This window comes from Astyanax mexicanus, chromosome 9 (assembly GCF_023375975.1).
Source record: "Astyanax mexicanus isolate ESR-SI-001 chromosome 9, AstMex3_surface, whole genome shotgun sequence".
Classification (NCBI taxonomy): domain Eukaryota; kingdom Metazoa; phylum Chordata; class Actinopteri; order Characiformes; family Acestrorhamphidae; genus Astyanax; species Astyanax mexicanus.
In genome coordinates this window covers 18873765-18889111 of record NC_064416.1, presented here as the reverse complement: position 1 = coordinate 18889111, position 15347 = coordinate 18873765, and the positions used below count along the sequence as shown (strand labels likewise).

Here is a 15347-nt window from a genome sequence, read left to right as displayed (position 1 = left end):
AACTACCCAGACCCATAAAATATTGTTCTTTGATGTGTTCTGGGGTACATTTAATGGATATTGTAGGGATTATTCAAATCCAGTCCAGCAACTTAAAATATTTTAAGAGATCAGAAAATTACTAGTTACCTATTTCTGATTTTTTGTTTTAACCACGGTGCTCAAAGCACCATCTAGTTTCATTTACAGAAATTATTTCTCAACTGGAAGAATTCAGTAAGGTAAATTAATGATTATATTTAGTCCACTTAAATATTTGAGTCTGTACAATATCTGACACTATTTAAAACCATTATAAACACATATTGCATTGTTTTGCCAGCAGGTGAGCTATGTACATGACCTGCTTTGTTTTAAACGAGCACTAATTAAGATAAACAAATAAATCTGAATCTCTCATTATATCAGCAGCATGTCCTACTTAAACTGTGGGGCTGTCTTATGTATATAAACACAAAGACAGAATCAGATATGTGTCAGCTGATACTCAGCATTAAAAAGACTTGGATCAGAAATATGAGGAAAATGTCAGCCATCTAGAAAATACCTAGATCCATCGTTTTTTTCATTCATTTTAAAATGTCTAGTATGAATGAATGGCCATGCGAGACATTTTTTGTGTGAAAAAAAGTACTCTAGTATTTATGTATAAGCTGATTTACAGGTATCTGAAGAAAGAAGGGGTTTCAGCTGTTGCTCATAAATATTCATACATGCAGCAGAGAACGCCTACCTGCCTTCCCCCCACAGTCAGTTTTACAGATCTAAAACTCAAAGTACATTTTTTTTTTATTTTGAGATTCAGCTTTAGTTAAAGATATATCAATAAGTGCTAGGCAAAGTTAATCCTTAAACTTCGCTTAACGTCAGACTCTCAGCGTTGCTCGTCGCCCCCCAGCTTAGCAAATCTGTCGGCGGTCCCGAGCCAAGGTGGGCAAGGCTGTGAACTGACGGGTTGACGTAGACACAGAGCTTTTCCTGATCAACTAGTTTTTCTGAGTAGTTTCTTTTACTAGCTACTGCAGACAATGGGGGTTGATGAAGAGTTTCATGCGCAGTATGCATATACTCAAACTCAAAGACCTGTAGTTTTTCACAAAGAACTAGAAAAAGTGGATTTTAGCAGAATGAGACCTTCAAATAACATTTTGAATTACTTTTATTATTGTGAAAAAGAAAATGAACACTTTTTGGTACCTTATAGATTTTTTTTTCTAAAAGCACACTGCATGTATCCTCAAGAATCCTCAAGACAGGCTTTTTAGCAGTAGCCTGAAGCACACTGCTTCTTCCTGTATCCTTAGAACAGAATCTTCTGCAGTAGCCTTAAGCTGAGCATATGTTTGCTGTAATGTTATCATTATGGATACTTTAATATTACGTGGTAGAATAACACCATTCAAATTAGCGTTTCCCAAGGGAGCTTCCTAATAAGCTAGCTAATGAGTTGAATCCTCGGAACTAGAAAGGGAAACAGTAATTTAAGCTCTGTTTGAATAGAGGATCCTTGTCACACCATCGCATGAAGATAAAAAAAAAATCTTTGCAGCATTTCAGATCCCTGCAGCCAATGATAATCAGTCTGTGGGAATATATTTACAGATTCTCTTTCAGTGCATGCAGGTTCAGGCCCACTTTAAGATATCTTCTGCACAGAATGGCAAAAGCTCAGCAGTGAACTTCACCCCCTACAGTGCTTCATCTCTCCTGCAGTGATACATTTCCTCCACTGCTGCCAGAAGTTCACAGCACATCATAAAGTAGTTCCTCTCCCAACTACTGAGAAAGAGAAGAGGCCACCTCGTGAAGCGGAACTGGCTCACAGGTGATGTCACTGGCTTCAAAGTTCAGTATATAGAGTTTAGCTTGGCCAGAAAAGGGAGGTACAGAGGTTTTGGTGGGCTCTGTTTTTAAAATGTTCATCTTGACATCAGTACGCTCCAAGCTGAATACTAATAATGAACACTAAACACCACTGATTTTGCCAGTTTGAACCATTGCATACAGTAAATTAAATAGATCAACTGTATTTTAAAAGAAAAAACAATTACAAAATACAATGCCACCGTTTTCTCTGGAGCAATGATCATTTAAAAACGTGTGTGTGGTCACACAAATCAATATTCTACATTTTAAATGAGTTTAGGCCCAAAGAAAAATGCAGTGTTTATGGATCTTTGCATGATACAGCTCTCCAAACTACAGTACTGAGAAAGAGCTGAAGGCCACCACTTTAAGCATAATTTGCCCATAGTTCACTGATGACACCAGCTTCATTATACTTCAAATTCAGATATCAAATTTATATGAAAGCCTTAGCTTGGTCAGAAATGGAAGGTACAGAGGTTTTTTCTGAGTGCTGTCTTTAAACTGTTCATCTTGGCTTTACTGGGCTCCAGCTACAGAATGTAGCTATATAAATACAAATAATAACAATAGAAAAGAGTGATAATGAATACTGGGTTGGTTTTCATTCACTTTTCCACTTTTTTGCACCAATGTGCAAATATAACAGCCAAAAATAAGTAACAACAATCACAAAATATATGTTTTAAAAATGTGGGGATGCTGTGTAAAAACAGTCCAGAAACAGATGCATAGTTGTATGACACTAATTTAAGCCTAATCCAACTTTACACCCTAAATGGGCAGTTTTCACGTTTTGAAAAAAAAAAAAAACTCTAAATGTAATCATGTAAGTTGGTCACAAGCCATCAAACAAAGCTGAACTGCTTGAAATGTTGAACCAGGAGGGGCATAAAACTATCCAAAAGCAGTGTGAAAGACTTATGGAGAGCACGCATGAAATCTGTGATTAAAAATCAGGCTTATTCTACCAAATATTTATTTATAAACTCATAAACTCTTTAAAACTTTTGCATTGTTTTTTCTAACTGAATATGAACTTGTTTTCTTTGCATTATTTAAGGTTTAAAACAACGTAAATTTTCATTATTTTGACCACTCATTTTCTGAGAAAATAAATGCTCTAAATGACAATACCTGTATTTGTAATGTAGGAGAAATGTCAGTGGTTTAAAGAATAAAACCACTATGTTAATTTCCTCAAATATATACTTATAAAGAGTAAAATTAAAGAAACTGATTATTCATATCTTTCAGAGCTGTATATATCACTTAAATTCAAAGAGCTGTGTTGTCCAAGACTAGGCTTAATTCCTTGTCTGGAATTATTTGGAAATTTCTGCGAGAGAGTCTTTTCAAAATCCAAAGTAAGCTTGTGTTTGTTATGGCAATGTTAGCATGATTAACAGCCGCAAACAGCAGGTTTTCTAGGTACACTGTGCTGTTCGGTGGTCATATTGTGACCAGCACTGCTATCTCCTCTATCTTTGGCATCGAATTCACTCCTCAAGGGAGGCAGCAGCGGTCTGGCTGCTTGCCAGTTGAGCATGACGTCCTCAGTGTGCATTTCGTGCTGAGCTAGACTGGTGCGCTGACACTCGCTGTTGTTGCTCAGAAACAGGTGTTGGAACTCAGGAGCGTAATTGGGTGTGTTCTCCTTCACTGCTTCTCTCTGAAAGCTGAGTGAGCATCATTTTCTCTTCTGCTCTGACATTACCTCACATATCTGCTCCTGTAGCTGCCTGTTTTCTGTTCCCCCTCTGAAACACATGTCTTGCAGCTAGCCATCATTATACTTCATCTCGTGGGCTTGATGCCAGAAATCCTGATGAAGTGATATCTCAAGCTTTATATACAGGCTTAAAATGAACCTGCTTCAGATGTAGATCCTTAAGCAATGCCATAGGAAAACCATGCTTGTAAGTGTGTGAGATCTGTGAAGTGTAATGAACCTTATGTACAGTCACTTTTCCAACAGTAAGTATATTCGTCACATTACATTACACAAATTATAAAATCATATATTCAACTTAAAAACCTTAAACTGTAAGGCATTAACATACATGTTAAGCTTTTATCAAGCTGATTGGTGTCTGACTATGGCGAGTACAAACTATTTACGCCTGGTAACTTCACGTGACTTGTTTCTTGGCTTCATATTGATAAGATTTTAACCAAATTCATTCACACTTTGTTGTCAAATGTGCCTCTCTGAAATGCATTCACTGTCTGAAATCAGATTGATAAGCAATTGTATTTATTTTTTTATCTTCACAGACACAGATAACATGTCTAATAGTTTACTACATAGGGAGTAGTATAGTTCCATTGTATTTGGAATAGTTTTGGTTGATTGAATTAGTCTTGGAGAGATTTATGCACTGACACTGCGGCTTAAATTCATCTCAGACCACCTCCTGAAGTGGTTATCATATTTGTATCTGGTTTAAATTAGTCATAGGTGTGTTTAGACTTTTTTATTTTTTACACTGATCAAAATATAATAATTGTAATATTCAACAAAAAAAGTGAGCAGGTGTAAACATTCAGCACTCAGACTGTGCACATCTTTCTGCAGCAATTTCTGTCTGTCTTAATAGGAATCCTCTTGTCTTATTAATGGGGATGTGTGTGGTGAAAAAGAAAAAATTCAGTGTTCGGATTGGCATTAGGTGTAAATGCGTCTTGGGAGTGTTTAAATTTGCATTATATGGTTTGGCTTGATAATAAAAATGCATTAAATAACTAGGTCTAAACAGGGTCTAAAATTATTCAGCACCTAAACTGTTCACATCTTCAATTCCTAGCTGACTGACTTGCTGTATTCATAGTATTGTGCAGAAAAGAAAGAGAAAGATTTGAGTGTTCAGATTTGTATCTGGTTTAAATGACTCTTAAATGTGTTTACACTTGCAATTTCATGTAGCTTGGCCCATCATGTAGATATAATCCTGATACTTAACACACATTAAATGACCAGGTGTAAACAGGGTCTAAAATCAATTAGCCCCTATTCTGCTGACATCTTCAATTTCAGGTTCTCTGTCTTGCCTTATCCATGGGGATGTGGGACGGGGAAAAGGAAGTGGAAAGGAGAATAGAGTGAGCAAGAGAGAAAGAGAGAGAGAGAGAGAGAGAGAGAGAGAGAGGGAGATAATGATGAGCTGCAGCAGTTCACGCGAGGTAAAGAGGCAATGGACTGAAGAGATTTAAAATGGACTTTGGGAGCCAAGAGGCCCTGACTTCAGTCAGTCACTCATGGCAGACTGAAAATGACAGCTTGCAGTGATTGGATATCTACTTTACTCCACCGGACCTTTTCACCCCACTTCACCCCACCTTCCTCTCCTCAACATGCCTCCATTCACCCCCTCCCCCAAACACAACCTCCTTCCTGCAGCCGCTACTCCTCTGCACCTTCGTTCTCCTCCACATTCAGTGAAGGACTGCTGAGGGAGGAAGGCACGGTTAAAGCACGGTTTTATTCCACAGGATTGTAAAAATCCTGACATATCTGAAAAAGCAGAGCACATCTTACCTGCACATTTTTTAGTAAATTTCTTCTTTTTTATACCTCCAGTAACTGTAAAATGACTAATTAGCTGAATCAAGTGTTAAGGGAAAGAAAAAGCAATAAATATATACAAGGCAGAGTGTGTCCTGGACCTACAACCATTGTAAAAATCTGAGTAAGTCCTGCACTTAACCTCAGGTCTCCTATATCCAAATGAGGCACACAGGAAAAAAAAGATTACCGCACTCCAAAAACAGATCAGCGTGAAAAGTGTGCACCTGGCTGCCCTCTTTGTTGATGCTTGCATACTGTACGTTGTGCTGAAACAGTGAATGAAGTTCTAGCTGCAAATAACACAGACATCTTTCTTTCATATTATATATTTTCCACTAAACCTAGAATCATATAAAATTTTCAGCACATTTTAAGCCCGTTTCGTGAGCCATAACCTTACGCAACCAAACATTGTAATCCCAGGTTGTGCCTACACTGTATTATTAACTATGCATATTTTTCAGTCATTTTTCAGGCAGGAAAGCTTAAGTATCTGAGCCACTCAGACAAGCTCTAAATAGTGATGGACAGACGAATGGATCTGAGCACCTTCAAATTATCAGGGAGATTTTGCCAAATGTCAAATATGCAGTGTATGCAGTGGTCTGCACCTATCAAAAGTGCTTCAAGAAAGAACAAACAAATGAACCATGTGAACCAAAGACAGGACCATAGGTGCCCAAGCAACAGTGATGCACATGATGAGTGAAGACTAGCCCGTCTGGTCAAAATCCTCAGTATACTCAGAGATACTATTACATTTTCTATACAACAAATAGCATAGATATGTTTTTTCAAGTAAATGCCTACTGTACAGATATGTACTGTATATATATATATATATATATATATATATATATATATATATATATATATATATATATATTTAAATGCCCTAAAGGCATCAAAAATAGCCTTGGTAAGTTAAAGAGATGAAAATGGGTTAAAAACATTCATTAAAAAAAAACTTTTTACAGCCTCCCACACAGATAAATTCCCTTCAGTGTCTCCTCGTTTAGGCTCTTCAGCATCAGAAACATAATGGGTCATGGGGAACTGCTATAAAACCCCCATAAATGAAGCAAACCCGGCGCGAGTAGAAGTGGCAGAGTAAGGACGGCGGGGAGAAGCTGGCTGTGCCGTTCAGAAACCTCCATCTCATATCAGCGCGCGCACACACACACAGCCTCCCGGAAGATCATGCAGCGGGCCTGAGGCGCATCATTTATTTAGTATCTCGGCACTGCTCCGAAGAGCCAAGGCCCACTTGACAAAAACCATGCAATTAACATGCAGATAGGATGCAGTGTTTTCAATTCCCGGCTCCTTGGCTCAGGGATTTATGTAATAAAATCTGTAGACATTTCTAACAGGAGACGGAGAGCCTCCAGAGGCTCAATCACCTCCAACAACACTTCTAAGGAACAGCCAGAGAATACCTGGACCTGGAGATCAGGCAACCACTCCCCAGTGCACATCATTAATGAACAGCGTGCAATAAAAAAGAAAAAGAGCGGCCACTGACGTCAGGACATATCTCCTCACCTCCTCCATATCTCCTCACTTTTTAATGTCATCTGAATATGACAGTTGCTATTTACGTTGTGTTAAAATGACTGATTTCTTCATAAATGGACCGATAGAAATCCTCCAAAATGAATTAATAAAACAATATTTACAATAGAAATGAGCATGTAATGATAATTTTATAAAATCCTATGAGATTTGTACAGAACCGTATTTTTAGCACTATAAGGTGTTCCGGTAGTGGTTTAGTGGTTTGTCCCACATAGCTTGTTTAACGCAATAAACACGCAGGCTACATGCAGATAATACTCACCTCTGAATAGCGAAAGAGCTAGCATGGGTAGTGGCTAATGCTAATACTGCTCCGGTCTCGGTGCGCTGCGCTCTTTTGGCATGTCAGTGTACATTGTACTTCTTCTTCTTCAGTTGGTGATTATCCAACATCCTGGCCATTTCAGCTAACTATGTGGATAAATGTAATCAAATACTCAGCTACGCTCTGCTATCAAGTCTAAAAGAAAGTCTTCCATGGACAGTTGAAACATTCACTCAAACCAAACCAGAATAAACTATTTTAATACCTTTTTTTTTCAGGACGAATAATGAAAAAGGAAAATCCCAATACTTCTGTCCATATAGTGTATATTACTACACAGAGAGAGTGACAGGGAGGGGGTGATGCTTATGCTCTATATTTCCTTTCACATCTATAATGCATGAAGTCCACATACATGAACAGCTCTGGAATATTTGAATAGAAATGACATTCACAGAAAATCAAATATCTGTATTTATTCATCTATTCTGAATATAAAAAAAACACATTTATATTTGTTTATATAACTTTATGCATGAACAAGTTTATCGGATACGTAACGTTTTATCTTCATCAAAGATGTACTTTTCTTCCTGTGTGAAGCAGTTTTTAATTCAAATAAAAAGTGCTGCATAAATATGATGATTGTGGCTATCATTATTATTTTTAAATTATCTTTATAATAACCCACAAAAAAAACACACAAATATTTCCCCTTCTAATTTAAGGTCTTGCCGCTGGGGGGTGCCTAAGTAAACAAATCTGTTATTGTTTAAAAAAAAAAAAAACACTTTTTTTCAAAGTTATATAAACACTGAATGTTAATCTACACAGACTTCTCTCCTGAAAATTTTATTTGGGTGAGTAAAGCCCTTACATTAATACAGTAAGCTTAGATTTCCAGTATTTTAGTTTAATTTAATTTAGTAAGCCAGAGTGCTATCAGCTACGGGTTCGTCCCACATAGCTCGTTTTAGGAAAATGTAGTAAATGGAGGCTACAGTCCGATTTACTCACCTCTGAGCGGCGAAAGACCTAGCACTGCGGTTGGCAGCTAATGCTAATACGGCTCCAGCCTCATTACTGGAAAGACGTCACTGAAACTCCTTTAAAATGCTGTATTTCTGCGGAGTGGCTTTACTGCTCTTTAAAACCTGACTAATACAATTCATACATAAGGTGCACCAGATTATAAGGCTAACTGTCGATTTTTGGGAAAATTTAAGGATTAATTGTGCCTTATAGTGTGAAAAAATATGGTACTTCTAGGAGAGAAATGTTGTACTGCTAGACATGCCTCTATGAAACACTTGAAGACATTTTTGCCCAGCTAACAAAACAGAATCTTATCGCATAAGACAGTCAGTTACCACTAGTAATGATACAAGCAATACTAACAGATCAGTGATATTTGCAAGACATCCTGCAACCACATCTGTGAACTCCTATGGCAGGGCTTCGAACTGGTGCTTTTCAGCAGGATAATGCTCAACCACATAAAGCAAGGATTCCTAGGAATGTCTCTGCCAAACTGAAACTTGATTTTTTTTGTCAATCAAGCATTTATAGGGCCAACTGGGACACCAGTATGCAGAAGTATGCAGAATCTACAGTACAGGAGGTCCAGATGTAACATATGTGGGCAAATATATTGCATGGTGCCTGTATATGGAACCAGTATGCCAATGCCTCTATACCCAACCATACCTTCTCTTGTATCCAGGCTAGAAGCATCAACAACAGGCACACACGCACAGGCTAACATCACACACACACATATTAACACCGGAAGGGTGACAGTCAGTCTGAACCTGAGCAGATCTGCTTTGATGATGGAGCGATGGAAGAGTGACGGGGCACAGCCCGGGGAGGAGGAGTGATGAGGGAGTGATAAAAGATCAGGCTGCCTCACAGCAGTGGCAAAAAATGAAAGCCAGCCAATGCAGGCAGATTTATCCATTTCCAGCTCACCTCATCAATTCGCCTGACTTCACCCCACCTCACAGCGGGAGGGATGGAGGGAGGAGAAGGAGGAGGAAACTTCAGGTCTGTGAAGAGAGCACTGAACCCCACCGCCTGGCAGAAGCAGTCTAAACAGGGCTAAATCCCCACTAATCTGCCCATTAATGTTGATAAAATTGCGCCCCCTCCTTCCAGCACTTTCCCCACACACAATTCTGATTTACCTTTAGTCCTTTAGTCTACGTTGATGGGCCCACGGCCAAGGATGGAGCTGCTCTTCTCCGTCTGGCTTCTAAATTCACTCAGCGCCGTCTGCAGAGAGAATAAGAGAGAGGGGGAATCAATGAGAGCCTTAAAGTAAAGACTTTTAATTGCTTCTTTTCTCTTCCTTACTGGCAAGTCTGTGCACAGGTAGACCTAAAAGCATCTCTATATTCCTCATTCCTGTTTTGTGTGTGTGTGTGTGCGTCTGCTAAAGAGAGAGTTATTTTGCTGAAGCTTCTGAGTAAGTGATTAGCATACTTCATAATGTCAACTCACGCATTGTTAACACAACAATTAAGATACTATCATAGACAAGATTTTATGTAAGCATGAAAAGCATCTAAAATATCAAATAAGCACTCAATGAAGACAAATATGCATATTATAATACATCATTCTATAATTTTGGTGGAACTCTTTGTAACCTGCATATAGGTAAGCTTTATTATGAATAAATTGGTGCCTTTTAGCACAAATTAAAAAAACGATTGTCTGAAAAACTACAATCAAATCCATCACGTTCATGCTAGTTAGAATGCTGCATATGCACATTAAGAACAGCGTTGTAGCCATACGCTCACACTGGCAGGTGACCAGTCCCTCATGTCAGTTGTGAGTGTGAGTGCGTCCGCTCGAGGTGTCATGCGTGACCGTTTATCGGCATGGCTGGTTAGTACAGAACCTTTTTCATTAAGTTACCTATCGAGCCATACACTTCTCATTCATGCTTCATTCTCCAAATTATCAACACTGCATAGTCTGTCTCTGTGTCTGTCTCTGTGTCTGTCTCTGTCTCTGTGTCTGTCTCTGTGTCTGTCTCTGTGTCTGTCTCTGTGTCTGTCTCTGTGTCTGTCTCTGTGTCTGTCTCTGTCTCTGTGTCTGTCTCTGTGTCTGTCTCTGTGTCTGTCTCTGTGTCTGTCTCTGTGTCTGTCTCTGTGTCTGTCTCTGTGTCTGTCTCTGTGTCTGTCTCTGTGTCTGTCTCTGTGTCTGTCTCTGTGTCTGTCTCTGTGTCTGTCTCTTGGCATGTTTCCTATTTCCAGGTTGTTGAATGTGGAATTTGCAGCTACACTAGCATTTACTTCCTTCATTAAAGCTCTTTGTTAAACTCAATAACTTTGCACATTAAAATATTCTTATTTAAAAAGCATTACAATTACCCTGAGATATTATAATAAAATATAAAAGACTCTTATCTGCCAGGCATAACACACTGCACAATGATTTAGTCCCCCCCTCAAATACAGGGAACTACCAGCATTTTAATGATTCATGATTATTCATAGAATATTTAATATTTTTTAAGTAATGAAACCCACTAATACTAAAAAGAATTAATTTTACCAATCTGACGCTATTTATTTTATTTACATTGAAACACCCAATATTTAAAGCTTAAGCACTGTTTGCTACTTGGCACTGGTAATTTTACTGTCTTTGTTTGTTTTAAACAAAAGCCTTAAACATATTGTTCCTATTAATATATTTAGAAAGCAGTTATTATTATTCTTTAAGAAGTGCAGCCTTATAAAATATAAGACATCCACAAAATTCTAATTTTGAATAAGGCAAAATTACAAAAATGATTGAGATATTATTTTAGGTCAATATTGCATACCTGAACATTTCCTCCACCTCTGGCTTTAGTTCTATATTATCATCTATTTAATCAAATTAATAATAATTTTGTTTATCATCAGACATTCTTCTCGCTGAAAAGTGACTGTGGGTCGGTTTCCTCTCTTAAACTCTAAGCCACAAAGGGCTGAGACATTGCTGAGCATTTTTATTATGATTTGGGAGACATCCTGCACTGGGCATTTAATTTGGGCAAGATTTAATTTGATCAAATGTGTTTTAGCAACATTACTGGAGCCAAAACGCATAGACCCTCCAACTTACACTTTTTTTTTTTACTCTTTTAACTATATTACTGTCAATATTAGAATTTGTTTAATTGACCCTAAGACAGAACCCTGTGGGATTCCACAAAATATGCTCAATCAAACTGATACCAAAAAATAGTAATAATAAAATTGCTGCATACTATTTCTGCAATCCTGGAATCCCTCTGCATTTTTATTCTATCTACTCTGTGTATTGACCTGGCTCTGCTGTGACTGAGAGAGAGGGAAAAAAAAAAGAGCGTAGAAGTCCAATTCATTCAGTTTCAGCCACTACATCGCTCACGCTGTAACCCTGCCTGCCCACTCACTTCAGCAGCCCGGCTCTGGCTCTCTCATTCATTTCACCGCTGCAGTATTTACCGTGTTTCTGTGCAGTGGAACATTTCATTACTGGAACATGTTATTGGTCCAGGACTTCATTACTGTCTTATGCTTTAATCGCTCTCTAATTGGAATAAAACCCATTTAAAATGACGTTACCGCCGCTTACTCACGCAGCGCAGCAGCAGATCCGGGGCGATGCGTGAGATGCTGGAGAATGGAATTACCTTTGATTTTCATTACGGATGAATCTCTTACAGAATGACACGCTGCAGTTCCTGCTTTAGCCGCAGCTGGTAGCTCAGAGCGAGGGAGATTGGCTGTGTATCACACCGAATCAGGCTCTCAATGCAGTAATGAGAAATGGGCCTTTTTGCATGACTCTATATCAGTGTGTTTGTATGTGAGAATGGTGCAATGCATGCATTTTCTGGCTGTTTTACTACTATTTTCACCCAACCTATTCAGCTCATGCTATCCTTATACGCTTTGTTAAGCTTCAAACGGTTCTTTAAGTGATTCAACAGAAGAAACACCTCAGGATTCCAGAAAGAACCATGTTTGTAACAGAGATGTGCGAAAAAAACATGTACTTGTTCAGGTTCTTGAGCAATTTAAAGAGTCTGCACCAAGGTTCGTGTCTTTAGTACATTGTGTAAACTTGGCCCAGTTAGTTTCGGTTTTACACTGCACTTTTTATTGAGCGGACTAAAAAAAAAATTCACTACATCCTGTCGAAATCAGCTCTGTGAGCTGTATCTTTCTATACTTCATATTAATCGTTTTGTAGAATGTTAGTTTTTGATTTCGGCAAGTCGCTCTGCCAGGTGTTGTGACAAATTCTAGCTCTCTGTCACAATCCGGATCCCCTTCGCAGATACATGCACTCCACAGCAGAATTAGTGTAAAATATTATAAATAAGGGTTAATCTACTGTTACAGCAAATAAATTAATTATTTTTTGTGTCCATACTGCCTCGTGACATACATGCATGCCAATGGGGAGTTGGATTTTGGCACAACAATGATGTTTTTTTTTTTTTCTACGCTGTTCAAAGACTAGCCTGTAATTGGTCAGAAAGTCTGAGCCACATACAAAAAAAAGTGTTTTCGCACTACAGGAGACAAACTCTATTGGTCAGACCAAACTTTGGTCCTTTGGACTGTGGTTTATGGCTCTGCTACTGAAACTAGTCTGAAAGTCAGGACCAAACAAGGCAGGTTCTTCATCTCGCATAAGGGCATGTTTGTAGTAGAGACATGTGAGTGTAAAGAACTCTTTAAAGGTCTAAATAACCTACACTTTTACCCTCTTCAACAACATTTATATCAAGTAATGGTTCTTCACACTCTTACATAACTATTATATAGTATAATGGTCTTTACACCTTTTAAAAGTTCCTTTATATCCACACATCTTCATCTGCTCCAGAGAGTCTTATTCTACTGGCAATACTTCTCTAAAGAGAGAGAGAGAGAGACTAGACAAGGTGTCTGTGTGTGCATTTACACATCTGAGTAAACTGTAGGTGCCAATTAAAACAGCTGAAAGTTGAAATGCATAAACCTAAAAATGTTTGTAGATGAAAATACATAATGTTTGAGTTTAATTAAACTATAAGTTTAAAAACAAAACTAAAACAAGCACATATACACTAATGCTACAACACTTTCAGTTCTTACAATTTTACAGATTACCTTAACTTTGTTTTTCCAGTATTTTTTTTCCATTTACTTATTTGAGTAGTTCTTGTCATAATATGGATTAGAACATTATTCAAATAGGGCTATTCACTCTATACCACCAACTCTGCCTCTTTACAACTTTACAGCTGATGCTCTCAAACACATTAAGACGACAAGAAATTCAAGTAATTAACTGAGAACTTGAGAAGAGCTGTTAATTGAAAGCCATTCCAGTTGACTGCACCTCAAAGCTGACTAAGACAATACAGCCAAGATGTGCAAAAATGTCATCTAAGCAAGAGGTGCCAACTTTAAAGAATCTAAAATATTCTGGTTTGTTTAAAACTTTTTTGTTTACTAAATAATTCTATATGTTTTTATACATAGTTTGGATTTAAAACACTTACTTTAGGGTGTGCCAAAACATTTGTACATTTATTAAATTGTGCAAAGTGGCTAAATGAATGAAAACCTGAAAAAAAAGCATATTTGTTTTCCCTTTGGACAAAAACATTTCTTTTCTTTAGGTTCCGTTTCTGCCAAAAATATATATTTTAGTGTATCCCTAACAAATAAGAAATCATGTAAATCATTTTTCACAGTAACCAAACAAACGTATGGTATAATGCCATTTGTCTGGGTTCTGAGTAAAGACAAATATTAAGCTGAGATGATTTTATGATCAGGTGGCAGTCAGTTCAGGTGGCAGTGTGTGTAAATTCATTACAATGCAAAACTAAAACAAAACACTTCAGAAATATTTCAAACAGGGTACATTCTGTAGACACAGCAGTCAAATTAAATGAAAAATGTGTCAGCCTGAATCTTGTAATTAGAGGAAAAAATCCCTGACAATGACTTTTAAAGAATCATCTATTATGGGAAAAAACGCCACTTCAGAGCTTGTGCTGTGGTGGCAGCAAACAATTAATAGTCAGGCAGGCACAGGATCACTTAATAGAATGCTATTAGTAGTGTGGCCTCGCTAAACGAGACAAGAAAAATCAATTTACATCTTTTTTTCTTTTTCTTTTAAATAGCGGCTATTATCAGATGGCAATGCTGCTTTTTTTCTAATAATTACCTTTGATCTATTCTGAATACAGACAGTAAAATTCTGGAGAGAGTTAAACCCTGTTTACATCTGGTCACCTCATGTGACTAGTATCTGGATTGTAAATCAGCAGCATGCATGCTTGCATTTATACTGGGTAGTCAAATGTGTCTCTGGTTAGTCAGACTAAAATCTGATTGCTGAAATTGTTGGTTGTGTTTTGGTTGTAGAAGGGTTTCAGTTTCCGAACTTGCATTAAAGAGACAGATGTGCTTATACTGCTACTGCTAACATGATTTAAACACATCTTAGACCACCATTTGAATTAGTTTGAGGGATCGGATTTGAATTTGTTTTAAATGGGTCTTGGGTGCATTTAAACTTTTTTTTTTTTGTGTGTGTTTTTTGTGTCAACATTATTGCATTAACAAAAATGAAACTATTAGTACACTGAAAGTAGTGTCCAATACATAATTGGGCTAATCGTACCTCCATACCTACAGTAGCATCTACGCTAGCTAAAATCAAGTAATGAAAGTATCTATAAAAAAAAGCCATAATAATGCTGCTGGTTCTGCTTAGTTCAGCCAGTGTTAAAAAAAAGTAAGCATGCTTAAATATGACATTTTGTAACTGCAAAATGCATTGTGTGAAAATTGAGTCTGTGACATCGAGGTCATTGGGAGAGGTATGTTTTAGGCATTTTAGAAAAAAATAGGCCTTTTATTGGATTTAAACATTAAGAATCTTAAGACCCCCACAACAAAGCACAAATTTCCTTTCAGTACCTTCTGTATATTGTGATATTAATGATGCTTACACTCAAAATGTATACAATACAAAAGTCTGTTCCATTGGTATTCTAACTGCATCATCCAC

General features: G+C 37.5%; 1 protein-coding gene across 2 annotated transcripts in view; it reads right to left on the bottom strand.

The window, feature by feature from the left end:
- tspan9a (tetraspanin 9a) overlaps positions 1 to 15347 on the bottom strand; it is a 320549-nt gene that overhangs the window by 181977 nt on the left and 123225 nt on the right. For both annotated transcript variants that reach the window (XM_022679616.2, XM_022679617.2), the window contains exon 4: positions 9464 to 9551. The gene's annotated coding sequence lies outside the window, so the exon portion shown is untranslated. The remainder of the gene's footprint in view (positions 1 to 9463; positions 9552 to 15347) is intronic.